This window comes from Panthera tigris, chromosome A3 (genome assembly GCF_018350195.1).
Source record: "Panthera tigris isolate Pti1 chromosome A3, P.tigris_Pti1_mat1.1, whole genome shotgun sequence".
NCBI lineage: Eukaryota > Metazoa > Chordata > Mammalia > Carnivora > Felidae > Panthera > Panthera tigris.
The window spans coordinates 81,167,458-81,193,305 of record NC_056662.1 but is presented as its reverse complement, the minus strand read 5'-3'; the positions used below and the strand labels follow the sequence as shown (position 1 = coordinate 81,193,305).

The 25,848-nt window shown below is 38.4% G+C and overlaps 1 protein-coding gene across 4 annotated transcripts in view; it reads left to right on the top strand.

The window, feature by feature from the left end:
- The window catches only part of VPS54 (VPS54 subunit of GARP complex), a 170,003-nt gene that overhangs the window by 17,129 nt on the left and 127,026 nt on the right, over nucleotides 1-25,848 (top strand). The window contains exon 1 of one of the 4 annotated variants that reach the window (XM_042981513.1): nucleotides 15,854-15,941. The exons of 2 other annotated variants lie outside the window; for them this stretch is intronic. The gene's annotated coding sequence lies outside the window, so the exon portion shown is untranslated. Of the gene's footprint in view, nucleotides 1-15,853; nucleotides 15,942-21,402; nucleotides 22,013-25,848 lie in introns of those variants that run through there. One more of the 4 variants, XM_042981512.1, reaches the window with a different exon arrangement.

Here is a 25,848-nt window from a genome sequence, read left to right as displayed (position 1 = left end):
TACATTCTTGAGTGGTTTCTGTCACTCAACTTTATTGTAAATGTCTTTGCTGAACATACATATACACACCTTTTTTTTTTAAACACATGCATTTCTATTGGATATACTTCTAAGAGCAGAATTGCTAGGTTACAGAGTGTACATATGTTTCACTCTAGAAGATATTGCCAAACTATATTCCACGGTAATTGCAACAACTTACTCTTCTACCCTTATATGTACCTGTTGCTCCATACCCTAGGCATCGTTTGGTATTTTCAGTCTTTTAAATGTGAATGTGTAGTATATCATATTGCATTTTTCTAACCAATGAGGTTGAATACATTTTCTTATGGCTATTTGGATATCCTTTTTTGTGAAATGTCTGTTCATCTGGCCATTTTTCTATTGAGTTTAGTGTCTTTTCTTTTTTAATTTGTAGGAAGTTAAAAATTTTTTATATTTAGTTACTACACCTATACCATACCATATTATACTGGAGTCTTATAATAAAACCTGGTAACTGGTAGAGTATGTGCTCCTACCATGTTCTTTATAAAAGTGTTTGTCTATTTTTGGCCTTTTGCATTTCCACATATATTTAAATTTTTTTAATGTTTATTTATTTTTTGAGAGACAGAGAGACAGAGCATGAGTTGGGGAGGGGCAGAGAGAGGGAGACACAGAATCCAAAGCAGGCTCCAGGCTCTGAGCTATCAGCACAGAGCCCAATGAGGAGCTGGAACTCATAAACTGGGAGATCATAACCCGACCCGAAGTCAGATGCTTAACCAACTGAGCCACCCAGGAGCCCCTCCATGTACATTTTAGAATCAGTTTACTATTTTCTGCAAATGCACCTATTGGGATTTTCATTGGAATTGCATTGAATCTATAAGTTGATTTGGAGAGATTGACATACTTTACAACACTGAAACTTCTAATCCATGAGCAATGTACAAATTTCCATTTATTTATCTTTAATTTCTCTCAATAAATTTCTCTACTTTTCTGTGCAGGGGTTGGTCTTGCATACTTTCATTAGATTTATTCCTCGGTATTTGGTATTTTTGGGCAATTGTAAATGGTAATATATTTTTTTAATTTTCTGCTTGTTACTCATATATAGAAAAACTATGGAATTTTTGTATAATGACTATATATATTGGTTTTCTATGGCTGCATAAGAAAGTACCATAAATTTCAAAATATCTTAGAAAACAAATTTATTATCTTACAGTTTCCACGAAGCAGTAGTCGAAATGCTAGTTAGCTAGATCTTCTGCTCAGAATCTCATTAGGCTAAAATCAAGGTGTCTGCAGGGCCTATGATCTCATTGGAGGCTGAGGGTCCTCTTCCAAGCTCCCTGATTATTGTTGTGAGGTTCCTCTTTCATGCTGGCTGTCATCTAGCAGCCACTCTGACTCCGGGAGGCCACTGCAATTTCCTGTCATGTAGCCCTCTCTCTCTGAAAAATGGCATTTTTGTTTCTTTAAAGCAGGAGACCAGTTGTTTTGTATCAAGTATCTCTGATTTATGACATCTTTGACCTCTAAACTCTTTCAAAAGTACTTACCTGACTATGTAGGGCCATTAAGATGATCTCCCTTTTAATGAATTCAGGTTCAACTGATCTTTTTTTTTTTTAATTTTTTTTTTAACGTTTATTTATTTTTGAGACAGAGAGAGAGCATGAACAGGGGAGGGGCAGAGAGAGAGGGAGACACAGAATCGGAAGCAGGCTCCAGGCTCTGAGCCATCAGCCCAGAGCCCGACACGGGGCTCGAACTCACGGACCGAGAGATCGTGACCTGAGCTGAAGTCAGACGCTTAACCGACTGAGCCACCCAGGCGCCCCGGGTTCAACTGATCTTAATTATATCTGCAAAATTCCTTCACCATTGCCATATACCATAATGTAATCATGCAAGTGAAATCTTACCATATTCACAAGTCCACCCACACTTAAAGGGAGGGGATTACATAGGGCATGTGCATCAGGGGGCAGGAATCTTGGGGGATGCCTTAGAATTCTACCTACCACATTTTGTATCCAGCAGCCTTACTGGTTAATTAATTCTACTAATATATGTTAGTACACAGTTATATTATCTAAACATTATAACGGTTTTATTTCTTCCCAATTTTTATACTGTTAAAATTTCTTCTTCTTAACTTACTGCACTGGCTAGAACCTCCAGTACAATGCTAAAAAGAAGTAGTGAAAGTAAATTTGCTCATATTTTATATCATTATATTTCCAGCGCTTAAAATAGAGTATGAGGCATGGTAGCTTTTCAATAAATATTCTTAAATGAATAAATGGATGACAGCAAAGCTGGTTGTAGGGGCGGGGGAGAAGAATTGGTTCTTACTTGATCATTTGAGCCTTTAAATCTCATCATGTCCTAAGTCATCCTTAACCACAGACTTTTTAATGACATGATGGCAATAAATGGCAATAAATTACCCCCTCCTCTTTTTATTGTTGCCCAAGCCAGATTTTTTGGTCAAGTTCAACCAAAATTTTAATTTATATCAGATCTCTCGGGGAGCCTGGGTGGCTCAGTCGGTTAAGCGTCTGACTTCAGCTCAGGTCATGATCTCCCAGTTTGTGAGTTTGAGCCCTGCATTCAGCTCTGTGCTGACAGCTCAGAGCCTGGAGCCTGTTTCAGATTCTGTGTCTCCCTCTCCCTCTGCCCCTCCCCCACTCATGCTCTGTCTCTCTTTATATTTAGATCTTTATATTAGATCTTTTTATCCACAGAATAACATGAACAAACAAACATTTGGGAGAAAAACAATGATCATGCTCGGAGAAGTTAATTATTATTATTTTTTTGAAGAGCACTTATGGAAAGTCAAACATGTTCATGTATCTACCATATTAAGAAACTCCTCCAGGGGTGTCTGGGTGGCTTAGTCAGTTGAGCATCTGACTCTTGATTTTGGCTCAGGTCATGGAATCGAGCCCCAACATTGGGCTCCATGCTGAGCATGGAACCTGCTTGAGAGTCTCTCTCTCCTCTCTCTCAAACAAAATAAAAATTAAAAGAAAATCCTCTCTCACATCCACTTCTACCTACCACTTCATCTACCCCCACCTTTTTTTTTTTTTAACAACTAAGCTTCTAGCAACGGTTTATTCATCTTTTATTTTTCTCCATATAACAGTCCTCAACTCATCACAATCTGCTTCCAATTCCACCATCTACCAAATTTATCTTGCTAGGATTAGTAGTGACCTTCATGCTGCTAAATCTAATGGACATCACACATCTTGTTTGCCATAGTTGACCATTCCTAGCTTAAAAAAAAAATACTTCTTTTCTTTTCTGTGACCTTATAGTCTCCTGGCTTTCTTCTTATTTCTCTGGCTCCTTTTTCTAGTTTCCCTTGGTTACTTTTCCTTCTCTCAGAATCTAATCTGTTAACCAGAGAAATATGATGACCACTTGGAATCAAACCAGCACTCACTGACACACATTAGTGAACTAGTTTAATTATAAAGACAAAGCCATTTACAGAAACATGTTGTTTCCTCACTGATTTGATATATGCTGGTATATGCTTATTGTACAGATTTGTGGCCAGTTGCAGGCCCCTTTTCTTTCCATCCTCTTCCCTTCCTTTCCTTTCTCTTTTCTTCTTCTGTCTTTATACTTTCAGGAATCTCATATACATCCATCCTTTCAGTTATTAACTACATGTTGACAGCTTCTGAATTTATATCCTTGGGCCTCCCTTCTGAGGTTCCAGACTCATCTATATGTCTCCTTGATATTTCCAGGTAGCTATTACATAGACATCCCAAGTTGGACATGTCAATTACTGAGCTTATGGTGCCAAATCTTTTTATCTTCCAAGGTTTCCTAACTCATTAAATGGTTCCACCACCCTCCCTGTTGCTAATGTTAGGAACCAAAAATCATCCCTAATATCCACCTATTTCTTAGCCCCTTTGTCCAACCAATCACCAAGTGCTTTCAATTCTGTTTCCTGGGATACTGCTCAAATCTGTCTACTGTCCTTTGTCTTCAGCACTACTACCTTCACCGAACACCTGGACCTCTTGGACACTGTCTTAGTCAGCTCGGGCTGCCGGGCTGCTATAGCACAATCCATAGACTGGGCAGCTCAAAAAACAGACGTTTATCTTGCAGTGAGGGAATCTGAGAAGTGCAAGATCAAGCTGTCAGCAGATTCAGTTCCTAATAAGAGCCTTCTTCCTGGCTTACAGACAGCTGCCTTCTTGCTGTGTCCTCACATGGTAGAGAGAGAGTGACCTCTTTCTTCCTCTTCTTATAAGAACACTAATCTCATCATGGGGGTTTCACCCTCATGATCCCATCCAAACCTAATTACTGCCTAAAGGTTCCACCTCCAAATACCATCACACTTGGGATTAAGGTTTCAGCCTACGAATTGGGGGCAGAGGGATACAAATATTCGGTCCATTAGAGATACATTCCAACTGCTCATGCCACCTTCTCTTGGTTACCTCCAGAAACTCATTCTCCACCCAGTGATCAAACTGATCTTTTAAATCTATACTTGTGTCATCTCCTTGCTCAAAGCCCTATCATAGCTTGCAATAAAATTCAAACTCCAAAATGACCAATAACTCCCTCTATGATCTGACTTTGTTCTACTTTTGTCTCATTGCATACCAGCCATATTGGCCTTTTCTCTGTTACCTAGCTCCATCATGCCTACTTTCTTCTGGCCATTTCCACCACGTGGGACTCTTCATGACCACTATTCCCTTTCGCTGGCCAACTCCTATTCATTTTTCAGTTTATTTATTTTATTTTTTAAATTTTCTTAACGGTTTTTTAATTTATTTTTGAGACAGGGAGAGACAGAGCATGAACAGGGGAGGGTCAGAGAGAGGGAGACACAGAATCCGAAACAGGCTCCAGGCTCTGAGCGGTCAGCACAGAGCCCGACGCGGGGCTCGAACTCACGGACCGCGAGATCATGACCTGAGCCAAAGTCGGCCGCTTAACCGACTGAGCCACCCAGGCGCCCCTCAACTCCTATTCATTTTTCAGTTTAAATCCTGCTTCCTTGGGCAAGGATTCTCTGTTCACCTAATATTAAATTACATTCACCTTTACAAGCTCTCATAAGCTTCATTTACCTTTCCATGACACGTATTCCAACTCTTGTTGAACAATTCCTGTAATTATTTGCTTAATGTCTCTCTTCTGTACTCCCTCTCCACCCCAACCCAGATTGTCAGTGCTATGAGAACATGAACTGAATCAGTCTTACTTAAGGCTAGCATCTAGGACCCAGAAACATCCTTGATAAAAATTCACTGAGTGTGAATGGTTGTCTACTTGAGAATGAGGATGAGTGCAGGAGTTTAGGTAGTATTGGTATAGAAACATTTTTCGTACCTCTTCATTATAATAAAAAATTTAGTTTTTAAAATTTTATTTTAGAGAGAGAGAGGGAGAGAGAGAGGGAGTGGGGGTAGGGCAGAAGGAGAGTGAGAATCTCCGGCAGGCTCCATGCTCAGTGTGGGGCTTGATCCCACAATACTAGGATCATGACTTGAGCCTAAATCAAGAGTTGGACGCTTAATCAACTGAGCTACCCAGGTGCCCCCAAAGTAAGAAACTGAGAATCAGAATCAGAATATTGGGCCTACCATTAAAAGTAATTATGATTTTGACAAAAATTAACCTCATTCTGGGGGCAAGTAGTGAGTAACTGAGGTAGCCTTTAACTTACTAGGGCAAAACACAGGCAGCACAGGCAGGCAGTAAGGAATCAACCAGAGAGGAGAGCAATTTCCCTCTGGATTCCATTAACCAGAGAGATATGCTGACCACCTGGAATCAAACCAGCACTCAATGGCATGCATCAGTGAGCAAGTTTAATCATAAAGACAAAGACATTTATACAAGCTTTTCGTTTGCTCACTGGTTTGATATACGCTTGTTGTAGGGCTCTATGGAAAAATACCTATCAGTAGTCTGACTTTCAATTTGTAATAGACACAAAAATACTTATGTTTTGCAAGTGTGTCCTTTATGCTCACTTTACCATTTCTTTTGCTGTGTAGACTGAACTGCAAAGTAAAGTTAATATAAACTTAGAAGAATGGAAATAGGCTTTTGCATATTTATAAGGGAGGAAAATACAAAAATAAGCTATACATTGTCTAAAATACTGCATTCTTGCAAGCAAATATGGGAACTGTCTCTTGGGGTTGGGAACTAATAATGAATACTTAAAATAATAAATTAATCTACATTGATTATTTCCTAAGTTATTAAATACTTATCACCAGGCAAAACCTTTTATACAAGATGCTTTTTTTTTTTCTTACAAGTAATAAGAACCTTCATATTCCATACATTAGGAAAAGTCTTAACTTTTCTTTGGAGGAGAAAGAGAATCTGATATGTTTTGGATTCAAATAATAAGTAATTTCACTTAATGTAAATTTTCACTTTTATGGTACTTTGTTGCTGTGCCATTCCCATGAAACAGTGTGGGACAAAGAGCATGAGACTAGAAGTCTCTGAACCTGGCTTCTGATTTGAATTTGCTACTATTTGAATTCTATTTTGCTACTACTAAACCATGATCTCTTTCAGCCCTTTGGATCTTCATTTCCTCGTCTGTCAAGTGAGAGGCCTCTTCAATTCCAAAAATCCTTTATTTCAACTATGTTTTCTTTCTTTGAGTGTATTTTTTTTTTAAGTTTATTTATTTTGAGAGAGACAGAGTGGGTGCATGTGTGCATGAGCCTGTGAGTGGAGGAGGAGCAGAGAGAGAAAATCCCAAGCAGGCTCCTCACTGTCAGGGCGCAGAGCCCGATGCAGGGCTCAAACTCAGGAACCATGTGATCACGACCTAAGCTGAAGTCAGAGGTTTAACTGACTGAGCCACCCAGGCACCCAAAGTTTGTTTTTGTTTCATATAGAAACTTAAAACCATGGAAGGGAAAATGGCTTTTCTAAACCTAGAGTTAGATTTTTGGAAATAAGTTTTCCAGATTGAAATCAGATTCTGATTGAGAACTTTTTATTAACATTCAGGAATTCATAGAAGAGAATAGGTGAGAAAACATATATATTTTATTTCCTGATAGAATGGGAACCAGAATGACCAGACAGTGGCATGGGAATGCAATGGCTGTTCTAATATATTTTGGTATTCAAGAAACTCCATTATATAATTGCAATCCATTGTTATGTTAATCTTTTACTTTGGATTATATTGTGAAATTGTCCTGGTTTCATAATACTCGTTTTTTTTTCCTCTCTCTGTTTATTTTGCTTGTAAAATATCTCCTTACTGTTTTTTTTTTCCTTTCTATTTAAAAATATTACATAGTGGTGTAATAATGTATATTCCTATTGCTTAAGGGGTTCCTTCTGTGATGGCTGGTGTTGAGACACAAACCCACTTAATGGAGAAAATGGTTCTTGAGGAAACCTTTGAGAGGCCAAGTATGGCTTCTGTTTCTCTGGAAATGTATGGCTTTTTTTTTTTTTTTAATGTTTACTTATTTTTGAGAAAGAGGGTGAGTGTGAGCAGGGAAGGGGCGGAGAGAGAGAAAGACAGAGGATCCAAAGCAGGCTCCATGATGACAGTAGACAGCCGGATGTGGGGCTCCAACTCACAGACCATGAGATCAAGACCTGAGCTCAAGTTAGCTTAACCTCCTGAGCTACCCAGGTGCCCCTGGAAATGTATAGCTTTAAAATGGCCTGTAATATTATGAGAAAGTTTTTAGGTAGAATTTCTCCTTTTCCTAGAGAAATTTTAAATAAATGGTTTTTTTCCCTAATAGATGTTTAACCATCTGTCCTTATAGTTCTACTTCATTATATAATTGCATATTTTAAAAATAATTTCATATAGTTATTACTTAAAGTATTCCAATTATAAAATAAGCTAAGACCATCATCTTTATAAATCTAACAAATTAATGTGGCTTACAAAAATCTTGAGTCCTATAACATATTGGTGGCAAATTGTTTTTAAGACATTAGACTAATTGGTTACTGATTCTGCTTAGTGTATAGAAAAAGTGGTTTATGTGTATAAGTACTAGTCTGTCTTCATCTTTTATTCATTATGTCAACAAGTGTTTATTGAATTCTCAACTTGCACCAGGCACTGTACCAGGTGTTGGGGGGTAATGTGGTAAAAAAAAAAAAAAACAAAAAAAAAAAAAAAACAAAAAAACCAGACAAAACTCTCTGCCCTCATGGAGCTTACATGCCTGTGGGGGAAAGATAGACAATAAATAAATAAAATGTGTGTGTGTGTGTGGGGGGGTGTTAGATGATAATAAAGACTAAGGTGAAGAATAAGGCAGAAAAGTATATTGGGCAGGGTGTTGCAATGAGAAATATGGGTGTCATGGAATGTCTTCTTGAGAAGGTAAAATCTGAATAAAGACCTGAAGGACGTGAGAGAGTTAGGTATTTGGACATTTGGGGGAGAAAAGCATTCCAGGCAGAGGAAAGAGCAAGTGCAAATGCTGTGAGCCAGGAGCATGCCTGCCATGTCCCAGAAGGAGCCCAATATGACTAGAGGAGAATAAGATATGGGGAGAGCAGAAGGAGATAAAGTCAAAGAGGAAAGCCTGGGATGACATCATCTATGACCTTGTAAGGACTTTATCTTTTACTATGAATGAGACAGAACCACTGGAGAGTTTCAAGCAGAAGAATGATATGATCTGACTTATGTTTTAGGAGGATCAAGCTCACTATTATGTTGAGAATAGATTATGTTGAGAATAGATTGGTAGGGGACAAAGGCTAGGAGACCTTGCGCATGATCCAGGCAGGTGGGATCATTGCATTAAACACTACAGAACTCCAAGAAACATCATTCACACTGCGGTCTCTGAATGGTGCTTCCTATAACGAGCGGTGTATAGTGTAGTTAGGGGCCCTGTGGGCAAGATGGCTTGGACCAGGGTGGATGCAATGTGAGTGGAAAAAAAATGTTCAGTCAAGATGTATTTTGAAGGTAGAACTAATAAGATTTGCTGACATAGTAGATATGGGATATGAAAGACTCAAGTATGATTTCAAGGTCATCCATTAATTTCATGAATTATTCATATTCATTATGCCAAATACCATTTACTAAGGGGAAGTAATTCACATTTCTTTTTTAATTCAGCAAGCATTTTGTTGAAAGCCTACTACATAGTATATCATCCCAGATTCTGCAGGAATATTTTTTAAGGTACAATTGCAGCAACAACAGAAAATCCTGCTCTGGAAATATTGTAACTTAGTTTGTTAGACAAGGCCTCTATAGTTAAAAGAACCAAATAAAACAATGGAGGAACCAATACTGTATACAGCAACATAAGAAAAAATATGACCATGGGATTAATAAAATGGTATGTGTATATGTGTGTATGTCTACGTGTGTGTGTATGTGTATATATATATATACATATAACTACATATAACTATATGTAACTACATAGAACCGTAACTATGACTATAGCTGTACACACACACACACACACACACATACACACACACACATATAATTCGCCTCTAGGGAAACTGCCCAATTTGAAAATAATTTTACATTTGTCAGGATATGCCCATTTCTGATTGCTATACTCCTCTAATCTATTCAACAACGTTCACTATTTTCTGATAGTAACATGGCTCATGTGTTTCCTATTCAAAATGCTGGACTAGGTATGCTGTGTAGTTGACTCCTGTTGCAGGAGGAAGTATATAAAAGGCTTCATGTGTAAGATAGGAATTACCTGTTTCATGTGCTCTTCTCTTGCTGATGTCTCTTGCTGTTGCATTACTCATAGTTTGATTGAAAATTCACAATCTTACCTTGGCCCCTAGTTCCTATTTGTCCAATTTCTGACTTGCACATTTTCTTACCTTCTCACCACTAATCTTATTTGTGGCCCTTTGGTTTATGAGGATTTTTTAGATCTTGTGGTTTCTTGTGCCTCACCTCCTCCACCTCATTCAAAGCCATGTCTGGCCATGTTTCCTGTTCTGTGGTTTTCCTAAAAATAGTGAGATAGTGAAAATTATAATAATGAGTATGATAGTTAACATTTTTAATATTGATTATGAGCTACATACTAAGCTATACTATTCAAGTACACTTAAATGTAATCCTCACAACACATCTATAATGTGGGTACTATCATTATCCCCATAAGGAACTGAGCTTTAGAGAACTTAACATGCCTGAGGTTACTCATCTGGAAGTGGCAGAGCTAGGAGGCAAACCCAGAACCTATGAATACTATTATGCTACAATATGTCCTTTTGTACCATATGCATATTAAACATACAGAAGGAGAGAAAAGCCAATCCCAACAAAGTTCTCTATGTCTAATAATTATCTTTCTAATGTTACGGATTTATCATTTAAAAACTTTCCCCAGTTCAAGTTGGAGATAACATTTGTAATGTAGTCCTATTTTATTATTTTGTTTAAAATTTTTTTTAACGTTTATTTATTTTTGAGACAGAGAGAGACAGAGCATGAACAGGGGAGGGGCAGAGAGAGAGGGAGAGACAGAATCGGAAGCAGGCTCCAGGCTCCGAGCCATCAGCCCAGAGCCCGACGCGGGGCTCGAACTCACGGACTCACAGACCGTGAGATCGTGACCTGAGCTGAAGTCAGACGCTTAACCGACTGAGCCACCCAGGCGCCCCTGTAGTCCTATTTTAAAAGGCATTGATACTAGAGTTGGTTTTACATGGCCCTAGACCCAGGTACACACACACACACACACACACACACACACACACACGCTGGACACAAGCCAAAAAAGTAGCCGTTGAAAGTAGAAATGCCAATGGGACTCAAAATAAAAAAGAGAGGAGGGAAAAGGAAGAAAAGTAACAGTGCTTATTGAGCATTTCATGTTATCAGTTATTGCATTAAAATGCTTATTTAATCCTTACAACAACTCTGCTATTACCCTGGGAGAAAAATAAAAGGTGAAGAGGTTATTACTCCTATTTGGCAGATGAAGAAATAAAGGACTAGAAACTGAGATCAAAATCATAGCTGAAGTGTCAAAGCTGAGTTTAAAACCCAGAGTTAGCTGAATTCCAAAGCCTATGGAAATAATTACTACAGGTGGAAGATAGATTCTAGGGTAACCATCATGATTTCTACCTCCTGGTACTTACATCTTTGTGTAATGCCCTCTCCCTGAGTGTGGGTAAACCTTGTGACTTGCTTCTAAACAACAGAATGTGGCAAAGATGATAGAATATCACTTTCTTGCTAGCAAACTCATTTTAGAGAGTATAGAGACACTCTTCACTGCTTTGATGAAGTAAGCAGCCATATTGTGAAAACATACATGACAATGAACTGCAGGTGGAGCTGAAGGCAGCCTCCAGCCAGCAAGAAACTAGGGCTCTCAGTCCTACAACTGCAAGAAAAGGAATTCTGCTAACAATCTGAATGACCTTGAAAGCAGATTGTTCCCCAGTCAAGCTTCCAGATGAGAACATAGCCTGACTCATGCTTTAATTGAAGACTTATGAAGCAGAAGACCAAGCTAAGCTGTACTCAAACTACTGACTCACAGAAAATGTAACATAAAAAATATGTGTTATTTTAAACTGCTAAGTTTTGCTAATTTTTACACAGTAATAGAAAACTAATACACCACACTACCTTGGTTTTCCCTGTGCTTGCAGCACAGTAAATTCTTAGTAAATGGTAGTTGCTATTATTATGATAATCAAAATGGAAATTTGGAGTATCAGAGTCAAAGAAAAATGTAACAGGAAAATATAACAAAGTTAATTGTTTCCAATGTAATTATGCAACTGATTTAGGAGATACAAATGATGGTATGTCAAAAACTTGTATATTACTCCCAACAATTATTGAATGTATTCTTATCACATGAAATATAAAATTTCTAGTGGTGCTTATATCCATGCATAGTTTTAATGTCTTACACCATACTCAAAGTAAATTGGGAAGTTTCCTACATTAAGATAGTCCTACTAGATATGAAGACATAGTAAAACCTAGTTTAAGATTCCAGCAATATTGTTATAAATTGTGATTTTTAAACATCTAACATTTAAAAAATGTTTATTTATTTTGGGAGAGAGAGAGAGAGAGCACATAAGTGAGGAAGGGGCAGAGAGGGAATCTGAAGCAGGCTCCAGTCTCTGAGCTGTCAGCACAGAGCCCAACACAGGGCTCAAACCCACGCACGAACTGCAAGATCATGTTGGACTCAAACCCACGAACTGTGAGATCATGACCTGAGCTGAAGTCGGTTGCTCAACAAACTGAGCCACCCAGGTGCCCCTAAACATTATAACATTTTTAAATAATTTAAATATGATAGAGAAAATAATTCAGGGCATTCGATCAAAAACCTAAACCATAATGAAACAAACTACTATCAGCATAATACTTTCAGTTCATGAGTGCATGTGGATTTTGCTTACCAAGGATAAAATATACTAAACCTATGATGTAATTATACATATTTAACTATAGAGTAGGTTAGAGGACTTGAATGGGTTTCTATTTGATAGATTTAAGGTTTGCCATTGTGGGGAATAAAGAGAGGCTAGTGCTCATATCTAACTAAAATGCAAAATGATTTTTCTGATTGTTCCTTCTACCAATGCCCTCTTTCCCTTCTGTATTTATATTAGCATGTGAATGTATAGTTTCTGTCAAACATATCATTAAAAATGGTGTTCACTGATTGAATAGACATGTTAACCTCACTACTGCTACACACACAAATATGCACTGAACATATAGTTAACATAAACATAAGCCTTTTATAGGTGTTACAGCAATAGAAAATTTTCTCACTCTCCCTTTAATGAGAATATATGACCCTAATGAACATAATAACTATTCATAAACCTTTTTAAGAAAATTTTTTAAAATTTAAAATTTTATTTTAGAAAGAGAAAGAGAAAAATCTTGCAAGTGGGGGAGGGGGCAGAGGGAAAGAGGCAAAGGGAGAGAGAGAGAATCTTAAGCAGACTTCACACTCAGTGTAGAGCCAAATGTGGGGCTCGATCCCACAACCCTGGGATCATGACCTGAGCTGAAATCAAGAGTCTGCTGCTCAACTGACTGAGCTACCCAGGAGCCTCCATAATTATTAATGGGTTTAATAAATACTGTGCTAAATATAGTGTTAGTAATATAGCAGCTAAATCTTTCTTCATCTTTTGAGGGCAATCATGATTTCTATCAGTTTTTCTTAATTTTCTGTCATCTGTGTTTTCTGGAAATGAACACTAATAATGCATCTATACACATTTATTATTATTTTTTTATTTTTTTAGCATTTATTTATTCTTGAGAGAGAGAGAGAGAGAGAGAGAGAGAGAGACAGAGCATGTGCAGGGGAGGGGCAGAGAGAGAGGGAGACACAGACTCCAAAGCAGGCTCCAGGCTTGGAGCTGTCAGCACAGAGCCAGACATGGGGCTCAGACTCAGAGACCTTGAGATCATGACCTGAGCTGAAGTCGGATGCTTAACCGACTGAGCCACCCAGGCGCCCCTATACACATTTATGTGATTTGGCTTTTCTAATAATTGATTCAATGAAATCAATCATTTATAATGAATTGATTCAGTGAAATCATTTATTATGAATTGATTCAAGAGACAAGTGAATATATTAATTTGAAATTTATCTAACTTTAAATTACTGGTCCAGTTAACAGGTTATTTTCTTTTTGTTTTCTTTTGTTTTTGGCAAAGTTTATCATCAGCATTTACTTTTCTGTTTAGATTCATGATTATGAATTGTTCTGTGGCAAGGTAAAAGTCTTGTTAGATCCCTAAAAGAACTTAAGGACAATACTGAATGTGTATTTTCTTCCTATGGCATGTTATCTACAGATGGATAATGAGGAAAGCAAACCAGTTTGTCTTGTTCCAGTGTCTGGGAGACAACTCACGATTATTATTTAATCCAAGTGCCATCATGAGCAGTTTGGAATCTTTTTTGGAACAAAGTGGAGTATAATCGCAAATATTTTTTAAAAGGCCAAACTGCCAGGTTTAAGGCAGCTTTTGAACTGTTGTTGACTTCCTGAAACAGGTTCAAAATATGGGAAATTGCTAAATCCATTTCTTAGTATAATCTATGAATCGACTCTAGATTTAAACTGAAATTATTTTCCTCTCTGGCGTTGAATGAAATTTGAAGCTTTCCTTAATATTTAATAATAAAAACTCATCTGGTTTTATAGGAGATTGGGGATTTAGAAGGATTTATTACTTTCTAGAAAGTTAAACTTATTTCACATTGGGGATTGATTTCTTACTCTCTTTACAAAATTGTAGGGAACTGAATTTAGAAAAACATAAGGTAAGAATTTCCTCTTAACTATTTTTGTTGCATCCTTCTCTTTTTTCCTGCCTCCCCCAACTTTATCTATTTAGTGGGTTAAATATTTCACAAAGTTATTTTTGCAGTTTTCAAAGTGACTTCTTGGAAATGAAACTTGCATCGACTTCTTTTTTCAATCCCCAACTGTAAGAGCTACATTTTCACTTTTCATTTGTTAAAACAGACTGTCTTAAAAATGCCTGAAACTTTGGTAGATATTTTTAGGCAAGCAATAGTTTCAAACTGGAAAGAAATCCTCCTAACACTAAGACATAAACACAAATGACTGAGGGCCCTTTTTTCTCTTTTTAAAAATATTCTAAAGCATTTCCTTTCTTGCAGATTTTTTTTTTTTATTAAAATTGCAAGTCCTCAGATACCAGGTTGAATTGCATTATTGTTAAGAATCACAGTGAGAAGGTATTAATACACACGCACTTCCAGTATCTCAAAGAGCAGAAATAACCGGCTTAAATGCCAGAATAGTGTGATAGATGTCTGGTAGGAAGGCCAGGAACTAGGGGAAAACTTAGAGAAGTACGCGGTGGGGGAGGCATCAATGGAGAGACAATGCGCTGTTTTCAGAGTCCAGCGTGTCGTGGCGGAGAGGATGACCTTTAACCTTTAAAGGACATTTATTTGGGAAACTCTGAACAGCGTTCACTTTGAGGGGGCGAAAGGCGAGGTGGAATGTTGTGGCAGTATCTACTTTAGTAGGTCCAGGGTGGTTTAGGGATGTTTGGAGTCGGTTGGTCCGGGGGTTGGGCGAGGGCCATGTTGAGGGAACGCGGGCCAGTCCCAGGGAAGGCGGAAGCCGGCACCTGGATGCTCCGGAGAACAACTCGGGTGGGGGAAGGGTCGTGGAGAAAAGTAGAGTTCAGCGTTGGTTTCTGTCTTCGCGTGTAGGACGATCAGAAGAGGCGCAGAGGAGCCGCGCGGGGTGTTTCCCGCTCCGGGGGAACGCCGGCAGCACCCGCGGCGCCCGCGCCGTGGCCCCTCTCCCGAGGCGGCGAGCGCTCCCCCCGGCCCGGGCCGCGGCCCTCCCGCCCCGGCGGAGGCGCGCGGTGGATTGTGGGCTGGGGGCTGCGGCGGCCTCGCGGCGGCCTCCGGCGCTGTCTCCCGGACCTAGCCCGGCCGAGCCGGGCCGGCGGGGTGAGGGGAAGCAGTGGAGCAGGGAGCAGAAGCGCTAGGGGTAGTGGTCGCGGCGCGGCGGCGGTGGCGGCGGCGGCGGCTCCTCTGGAGGCCGGGGATGTGGGAGAGGCGGTGGCAGCAGCGGCGGAGGCGGCGCTGCGGACCCGGGGGAAACTGCTGGCTGACAGGACACCCGGGAGAGACGTGAGGGAGCCGCCGCTGCCGCCTCTCACCCGCGAGCGGAGCTGGGCTCGGGAGGGCGGCCCTGTGCTCCCCCGGCCGACGGGCCTGCCGGCGCGGGGCGGGGGCGGGAGGCCGGGCTCCGGCCCGGCGGGGCTCCGGGCGGCGGCGGCCGCGGAGCAGCCTCGGCGCGACGTGGAGGGCTGGAGGCGGCGGCGATGCACTAGGCCTCGCTCTGGGGCGGCTGCCCGGGACCCGCAGGTAGGTGTCGGGCCGGCCCCACTTGACCCCCCCGGCGCTTCGCGGCCCACCCTCACCCCGACCTCCTGTGGAGAGAGGGCCTGAGACCCCACCCCCTGTGTCACCTCCCCGGCCCGAAGCGGACAGAGTTTCGGTCACAACTGACGGGCGCTGAAGCTTCCATTCTCTTCTCCGCCACCACCTCCTCTTCCTTTTCGCTCCCGCTCTGGGATCGGGGCGGTAGCTGCTCTCCCCACTTCAGTCGGCGGCCGCAAACGCCGCTGTCCCCCCTCTCGCCCCTCTCTGGGATCCGGGCTTTGGAACTTCCATCACCCTCCTTAGATGCTGCCCCGAAACTTTCCCTTTCTTTTCTCAGTAGGGCCTTTCAGCCTCCTTTTGAGCCTACTGGAATAATTTAAATATTAAAAAATTGTTTTTCTTCCTGGGGAAGGCTACCCCCCTTCCCCCATTAACTCGGTGTTTTGCAGTTTGGCGATTTAGCTCGCAGTAGTTTGTTCAGTAATTAATTTTCTTCAGTTCTGCTTCTTAACATCTGTGCATTGATACAAAAGCAGGCCTCCCCTGCCCTCCCATCGTTGACAAGGGAACTTTTGGCTGTACATTATAATTAACTACTTGGTCTGTCCATGTGTTGTGAGTTCAGGACGATATTTTTAGAATTTTGACTGACCTGGGGTTGCAAGTTTTGTTTTGTTTTAACTCGCCTTTAACCAGCTTTATTTTTTGTCCTTTATTGAGTGAGGGCCTCCTTACTTTCGAATAATTAAATTGTTTGCACTGTTTGTTTTTTTGTTTTTAATTGGCTCTATTTCTGATTTGTCAAACCCCAGGGCGATCAATAGTAAATGATTACAAGGCAGATGATATCATGATATAGTATGCTGAGGAATGCGTTATTGTGGTTAACTTAAACTGCAGATTTTGATGGACATTCGAGTTGACTTTTATAAATCTGATAGTTCTAATTGGAAAAGTACTTTGAGAGCCTTGATGATTTCTAAGCAGTTTTGATGGAACAGATGGAATGATTGGGATTTGACTATATTTGTATTGCAGTCAGAGTCTGATTTCCTAGAAATGAGTATTACTTGATGGTTCATAGTGGTCATCATTGCTCATGATAGGTTTTGGTAAGAATGATCAATATGTGCAAATTTTGGGTGGTTGATAGTTGTGGTTTGGGGGATTAAATGTTTGCAGTTTTATTGTGATTTGGCTATTTTAAAATTATAATCTGGTAATTTAAGAATTACTACACTATGAGGACAGACCTTACAGTTGGAGGATCATTTTTAAAAGAAGTGAAAAATGTATTGATTTTCTTTGTAAAGAACATATCACAGAACTGTAAAGACTTCACATTTTGTTCATATTTATATATTTTGTTTTTGTTACTTAGCATTTGGCTTTCTGAAATGTTTTCATTGTTTTTAAATTATCCAAAGTTTACTAGAAAAAGATTAAATTTTCATGTTTTTCTGGAAAAGTTAAAATTTATTTCTGGGTAGGTATTAAGTTTTTATGTCAGAATTAAAATCAAATATAACTCATGAAATGGCAAACTTCGCAGAATTTGTTCTTAATCATGTTCCTTTTTCTATCCATAAAAGTTGATTAAAATTCCTTTTTCCTGCTTCTGGCCTTTTACATCTTTGAGTAACACTCATTTAAAGGATGAAATTAAATGATTTATAGTATATTTACAGAGTTGTGAAACCATCATCGTAATAAATTTTAGAACATTTTTATCACCCCAGAAAGAAACCTGGTCATTAACAGTACTCCCCATTCCTCCTACCCCACCCCCAGACCTAGGCAACCACTAATCTTTCCATCTCAATATTTGCCTATTGTGATTCATTCATATAAGTAGGTTTTTGAAGTTTTTCTCTGAAAATCAACTTACATGTTTAAAATATTTTGAGTCCGAGAATAAGCAGCTGATCACTGGTGTTAATAACTGATGTTCTAAACAACTATTTGGTTGTATTCAGCATGAAGTATAGAGAAAGAAAAAAGCATAAATGGTTTTTAGTGATCTCAAGAGGTGATCTGGTCAGCTGGGAGTCACGTAAAAGTTAAAGGAGTATTTTTGCCATTGAATATTAGGATATCAGGGTTAGGAAAAAAACGTAAATGTCATCAGCTTGCTTCCTACTTGTTTCACAAATAGATGGCAGGAACCATATGAGGAAATCTGAAGAGTGGAAGCTTGAATCTCTAAGATTGTGGCTAAAGAACCACAGTGTGGCCATGTAAAGCAAGAAATGGGGATTTGCTAGTTAGAATTGTTTAGGTTCTTTTATGTATGCATGTATTTGACATTTTACTAGCATTTACTCATTTTGGGATGGAGGGTTGTCAGGAGACTAATGCATCTGCAGAGATGAAATCCCTCTTACAAAATCCTCTAAAAATGCTTTAACCTAAAGGAGGATGGCATATACTATAAGGTATCTTCTTGTACTTTCACTATCTTATTTTTAAAAAATTCTATTTTAAAAACAAAATTAATTAAAAATAAATTAAGATTGGGGTGCCTAAGTGGTTCAGTCGGTTGAGCATCTGACTTTTGATTTCCACTTGGGTCTTGATCCCAGGATGGTGGAGTCAAGCCTCACTTCCCCTCAGTTGGGGATTCTCTCCCTCTGCCTCCTTCCTCTGCTGTCTTGCTCACATGTGCTCTCTCTTGCTCTTTCTCAAAAACAAATTAAGATTAACAAGACTGGTTGGAGGCCTTCTTTTTCAAAGACCTGGGGCCCTAACATCTAAACTAATGGTTCTCAAAAGAGGGTAAATTTACCCTCCAAGGGACATTTGACAGTGTCTGGAAATGTTTTTCATTGTCACAACTGAAGGTGTGGTGCCATTGGCATATAGCCAGGAATGTTGCTAAATTTATAAATGCCCAGGATACATCCTATGTTATCCTGCACACCCCTCTCCCCCAACAAAGAACAAAGAATAGCCACCCAAATGTCAGTAATGTTTTAAACCTGTGGTTTGTATTATTCTGGCTAGTGTTCTCAACTCCTGCCAGGTGGGAAAATAACTCTCATTGGGTATATTAGATTAGCCCTTTAGGTCCTCTAGCAACTCTCTCTTTGCAGTTGAGGGCATATGAGGGAAAAATAAAAGGACATCTAACTATGACACAGTGCAGATATTCTTTAGTAAAATTAGTAATTAGAAATAATTAGAATTAGATATTCTACAGTAAAAATTTTTTTACTGGAAATGGCAGATTTGTTTTACTGCAGATCTGAACTATTATGTTTTGAATTGTTCGTTACTGGTGCATAAGTTTTTGAGGGGTAGATTGGGCCCAGGTTGTGGAGTTTTTGAATGTGATAAACTTGATATATACCACTATCAAAGAATACATAAGGAGAGTGACCTATCGTATCTGAATTTTAGAAACATGATTCTAAAATTGAGTGAGGTTAGAACCAAAGAAGCTTTTGCTAGGAGATTCTCACAGCAGTCTAATCTGCAAATAAAATCCTGAACTAGATTACTCGCAATTAGAATGGAGAGCAAGGGATGGATGTGTGATGAATTTTGGAGGTAGAATCCATAGGACAGTCCACACTGGTATAGAAATTAAAGAATGTAGAGAGGTCAGGGAGTCAAGTTGGCTGTAGGGTTTCTAGTTTAGGAAGCTAATAGATTATTGTGCCATTAACGGAGCTAGAGAAGGAATAAACTTTTGGCAGGTGGTGGCAGATAAAGATGGCATAAATAATAAATTTAAGTTTTGGCTATATTGAATTTTAGGTATCTTTGAGACTTGTAGGTGAAGATGCCTAGTAGGCAGTTAGAAATGTGGGTGTGAGACACTGAAAAGAGCTTATAACTGGAGAAAGATCTGAAATCTGTCTAGTTTTCTCTATCTCCACTACCATTATCAGAGTTCAGGCTATGGGCATCTCTCAGTGAGAGTAAGCAAGTTTCCTATCTGGACTCTTCTAGTCTTAGTCTTCTCCATTGCATTCTCTGTGCTATAATCAGTGATTTTTCTGAAGGGAAAATCTGATTATATCATTTCTCATCATAAATTATTTCTGTGGCTATTTTATCCTCATGATAAAATCCATATTCCTTATTCTTTTAATAGATTTGTAATTTCATTTAAGTTATTTTCCCAACTTACCTCTCTGGCCTTGTGACTCTCCCCAATTCCCTCCTCCCCCTGAATATATAATTTTCTCAGACATGTTGAATTATTTCCGGTTTCTGGCAGAAGGCTTCTTTTCCTGTCCAAGCCTTTGCAACATACTATTCCCTATTCCTGGAGTATTCTCCTTTTCTCATACTTCCTCCCCTCCGTTTATTTGGTCACTTCTACTTACCTTCACTTCTTTGTAAACTTTCATTGATTCATTATTTTTTATTATTATTGAAAAATTTTAAACCTACAGAAAAGTCAAGAATAGTGAACACCTACACACACATAAACACTCCCCCCCCCCAATTTCTTTTGCCAAGTCTGAAAGTAGGCTGTAGATTTCATTACATTTCACCCCTAAATACTTAAGCATGCATCTCCCAATTACAGGGACATTCCCCTATATGATCACAATGCTGTTATGATACCTAAAAATATCAACACTCAACAAGCTTATTAAACATACAGTCCATACCTAAATTTCTCCATTTGTCCCAAAATTTTTTATAGCTGTTTTTTTCTCTACACTATTACAAGATTCAGTTAAGGTTCATGTATTGCATTTGGCTGGTATGTCTCTTTAGTCTCCTCCAATCCAGACTAGGCCCAGTGCCTCCCTCTTCTTTTTTGGTTTATCCTTTGAAAAATAGAGGCATTTGTGCTCGAGTTTATTCCATATTCTGAATTACTCTGTTTCTTCATGATTAGATTCTGGTCAGATATTTCTGGCAAGAATACCACACAGATGATAGGTATTCCTACCACTTTATCACATCAGGAGGCACATAATGGTAGTCTGTCCCCCTGTTGGTGATTCCAGCTTTGATCATTTGGTAAGGGTAGGAACTGACAGATCTCTCTATTATTTTTTTAATAAATAACTGATAGGGTGGTACTTCATGGCTATGTAAATATCCTTTTCCTAACATCCTTTTAAACCAATGGTTTTATCATCCATTAATGATCCTTCCTTGAGTCAATCATTGCATTTGAGGATTACAAATGGTGATTTTTCTATTTCTCTTATTCTGTCTGCATTTATTACTTTTATTGGCTTTTGAGGGCAGTGAGGTCAGATTTGATGAAGACTGAATATAGGCAATTGAATTTAGAAATCAGGTCATTCCTCACCATTTCCAGAGCAGTGAGTGGTAAAGATGGAAGATTGTGCAGGAGGTAGACCCAAGAGAGAATAGAGGTTTGCCAATGAAGGGGAGGCAAGAAGTAGCTCAAGGAGATAGAGCTGAGGGAAAAAACTTTAATTTAGCTCTTGAACTTTTTTTTTTTTTTTTTTGATGGGCTGATGAGATAGGAGAGTCAGGGAATAATTAATAGAACAGGGCTGGGATGAAGTGGGAAGAGGTGAAATCAAGAACAGTTGGTTGGAGAATTAACTCTGGACAAGAGTACACACCTGTATTGTCTATCAGAAGTTAGGAGTTGTGAGAATTAGGTACATTTGAATGTGGAGGGTAGAAGTCCTATCTGAGGCTTTTTTTTTTTTTTTTTTTGGTATGAAGTAAAAAGAAAATTACTTTTTAAGCATGAGATACATGCAGGTAGGTAAACTAGGGGATATGAAGAGAGTGATGAAAGTTTTTTATAAATACTGTGGGGATTGGGGAAGATCAGTGTTTCAGTATAAATGAGTGAAAGGACTGCTGAGCAGGGTCATATCTGAGATTGGAGTTTATACATTTATAATCTGCATGTTTTATCTAAATTTTCTCCATTGTTTTGCAGCCAGGAACAAAGCAAAGATAGATTGAAGATGGATGAGGGAGGAAAGAATTAAACCTGCAAGGGACACTGTTGAAGTAATTGACAGGGGATAAATCCAAGTCATTTTTGTTCCTTTTAAGAATATATTAATATATAATTTCTTCTAACAGATATTTTTAAGGTAGGGTAAATTATACAGATTTTATTTTCAATTTACTCTTCTTGTGTAGGCATTTTAATGTCTTATGGTTTACACATTTAAGATATATGCATTACCCAGTAACTTTAAATTAGTGATTTTAGAATTTATTTGCTAATCTTTGGCTGAGACACCAAGAACAGAATACCAACATTTTAATCTGATTCACTTTGACAAAAATTTCACTAGTAATATAGTCATATCAATGGCCCAAAGGAGTAAAATAAGGCATCTAAGTTATATTTGGTTCCCACTGAATTTTTTACATGCTAGAGGCAGATTTTATCACAGTACAGTTTTATCATTCAATTCCAGGCCTGTGATGCTTAGTTAGTTTCAGTGGCTGCCCTATTACGTTTTTTGGTGAATGTGTGAGGGAAAAAAGACATTGCTTTCATTTTGAGTAACATCTAGACTTAAAAAATATATATAGTTTTTTGAGGATATTTATGATTTTTATTCCAGATAAGGATGTCATACATGAAATATCACTTATTTTTTAAATATTTAAATTTAATATTACAAATAGTTATAGTTTTTATCGTTGTAGCCATGATTATCTCTTATTGTTCCTTCTTGTCACTAGATCGAAAGTAAATGAGGAACATAAGGAAGCACATGTATTCAGTTTCCTCCAAGACCCGGCCTTATAAATGTCAAATGGGAATATAAGGAAAAAGCAGATTAGTGCAACTTTGTTCTTATTTTCTGGGTTCACTTTGGCTTCTTCCATGCTCCTTTAATACCCAAAATGAGTAGACAAGTACTTATTTATGAGGGAGCCTTAATTTGTTAATTATTTCTTGAAAGCCCACATCTTTCTGTTTAAATTTTAGCTTTATTGTTGAGATCGTTGTGGTTAAAAAATTTTAAGTACTTTAAAAAACTATGATTAAACTAGATTTGGTCAGGTGACGAATCGTATACTTAAATAGTGTAGAAGTATATTGTCATTTGTGTCTAGGTTGTATGAAAGAAGACTATCTATAACATTTACCAGAAATTGGCTCCTAAAATTCCAAAAGTGTTGTGGAAAATATTTCTTAGAATGTGAGATATTTGAGATATTTTAGATTACTATGATTTAAAAAATAGTCTGTACTGATTTCTGTCATTGATCTTTGGTAGGACATTACAGTATTTTTTTTTTTCCTTGTTTGTGTCAGTACATCTAAATTTAGGGAAATCAAGTTTGCTATTTTTTTGTTTGCTTTTAGAAAAAATAGGATTGAGTATAGATTTTTTTTTCTTTTTTACTAAACTCAAACCCAAAATTGTATCACAAAATACTACCTCTGTCCAGCTCCAGTGTAAAAAAACTTCCCACTATATCTTCTCAAATTACAAATAGACATTTTATAAACGTTAATTAATAAGTTCATTTATTACTTAGAATTCACAACACATTTCTTGTTGAAAGTGTTGAAATGATGGTCTATAGTAGATTATGTATCCCAAGTTGCAGCTCCAGAATTATCCCTTTGCTAAGAAAAATATAGTGAATTATACGATGAAAATGTGTCTTTTTCCTTAAGGAACTGTTTTCTAGTAGTGCCAGTTTTATAAAGTTCTTTGAACCTAAAACTGCTGTAAAAAGTCAAGCCTTTAAAAAAATGTTATCACAAACAGATGTTAACTATTGCTATCATTTTTAATATAAGATGGATATAAATATTAGTGTAAGTAATTTTTATTGGATCAATATTGATAGATCAGATAAGGAAAAAAAGAAGAAAGTACTGGGTGCATGAAATAGATGAGAGGCAGTAGTGAAAGAATTTAGGTTTTGTTTGTTTTGTTTTTGGAGAAGCAGTATGGTTTAGAGATAGAGGCATGGAATTTAGAATCAGATCTGAGTGCAAATCCCATATTCACAATTAACTAGCTAAAAGGACTGAAACCAATTATTCTTGAACCTGTTCATCCATAATGGGTATTCATTCATTCACTGATTCATTCAGACGTGTTTTTCTAGCAAGCAGTTATGGACTATATAGTGTCTAGTCAAATATTAGTGATAATATAATTCTTTCTTTCCATTGCTTCCCTCTCCCTTCTTTCATTGATAACTAGTGGTGGGAGTGAGGCATTCCAGGTTTGCCCAAGTCCCAGCTGATTCTGCTCCTCCCACCTCTGCTTAAGGGCATTAGGTAGAGGAGTAGGATGCAGTGCAATTTTTCTGGATCAGCTTGCTCATTTTCTCACTGTTGCCTGACAAAGTCCTGCCTTTCTCAAGGTGGGGCATAGTGTAAAGTGCCTCATAGTCCCTGGGAGTGATTTTTGTCTCTGCCTTCACCGCCACACCCCTAATCCCTGTGTTTATCTAACTCTTCTTTCTCCCTCCATCTTCTTGCCCTAGTACCTTTTCTTGTTCCTTTTTAATCTCACCCTTCAGTTGGTTTCTTGCTGTTTGCCTACATATATGCTCAGGTCTCCGGGACCTAAAAAAATTCGTGCTCAACATTTAGTTTGTTTTCTTTCACCACCAAAAAGATGTTGATCTTGTTGCCTTTAGTACTTCATTACTTACTTAACCTTTTGTGGTATGGCATCTGCCCCAACCACTGTCCTAATATTATTCTAATTCAGTATCCTTTCTTTCTAAAAATTTTTTAATGTTTATTTACTTTTGAGAGAAAGAGAGAGAGAGAGAGACAGACAGAGCTTGAGCGGGGGAGGGGCAGAGAGAGAGAGGGAGACAGAATCTGAAGCAGGCTCCAGGCTCTGAGATGTCAGTACAGAGCCCCATGTGGGGCTCAAATCCACGAACTGTGAGGGCATCACCTGAGCCCAAGTCGGTCGCTTAAGCTCAACTGACTGAGCCACCCAGGCACCCCTAATTCAGTATCCTTTCTGAAGTTAGTAACCTTGACCCCTCTCTCTGCATCATGTTGACACTACTGTTCACACTTTGCTATTGGACACTTCTCCCTTGTTTCTCTAAGGATGGTATTTCTGATTGCTTTCTTCCTTTCCTTATAAATGTATTTGGTCTACCCCTTTCTACCCATTTCTCTGAGCTCTCATTAGCCATCTTTTTTTTTTTTTTTTTTGTATTTTGTGATATTACTTTCTTATGACTAGAAGTATTTTCTCTTACTCCTGTAATGTAATTGAACTGGAGACAGCAATGGAAAATTCATGGAGGCAGGGTTCTGTACACTACATGAAAGAATTTTCTTCCTGAAGCAATCATAATTATTTTACAGTAATAATCTGCTTTTGAAGTAGTCGCTTCTCCACTATTGAAGGTTTTCAAGTGAAGGCAAGACCCCATGTAGAAAAGATTCCTATATTAGGTAAAAGTTGAGCTAGATGGTCTTTCAAAGTCCCCTCCAACTCAGAGATTGTAATTTTTATCTCATCCACTCTACTCCCATAGATTCAACTTTGACCTTTATTCAGATGTCTTCTAAATCATTATTTCTAGCCTCTCTGCCTTCTCTCCCTCATCTTTCCTCTCTTGAACAGTTTTTTGTCATCAAACTTGTTGTTTCTGTTCTAGGCCACACCTTTTCTAGTTTCAACATCATTTTCCAATATTATTTTTTCTCTCTTTTTACTAGCATAGCTTTGAGGATCACTGTTCTATTGTTTAGTTTAGTTTAGTTATTATTGTTTACTTTTCTGATAGTAAATTATATCTGCTCATATTATTTTGCTGCCTCCTCTCCCCCTAAACTAGGGACACTCAAGCAAAGGACACCAGTAGAGGAGGCTCAGGGTCCTAAAGTTTAAATTGATTATAAAACTTTGTATGACACAGTCCAAATATTAATACTTAAGATGTTTGTAATAATAAATAGTAGTAAAGTAGT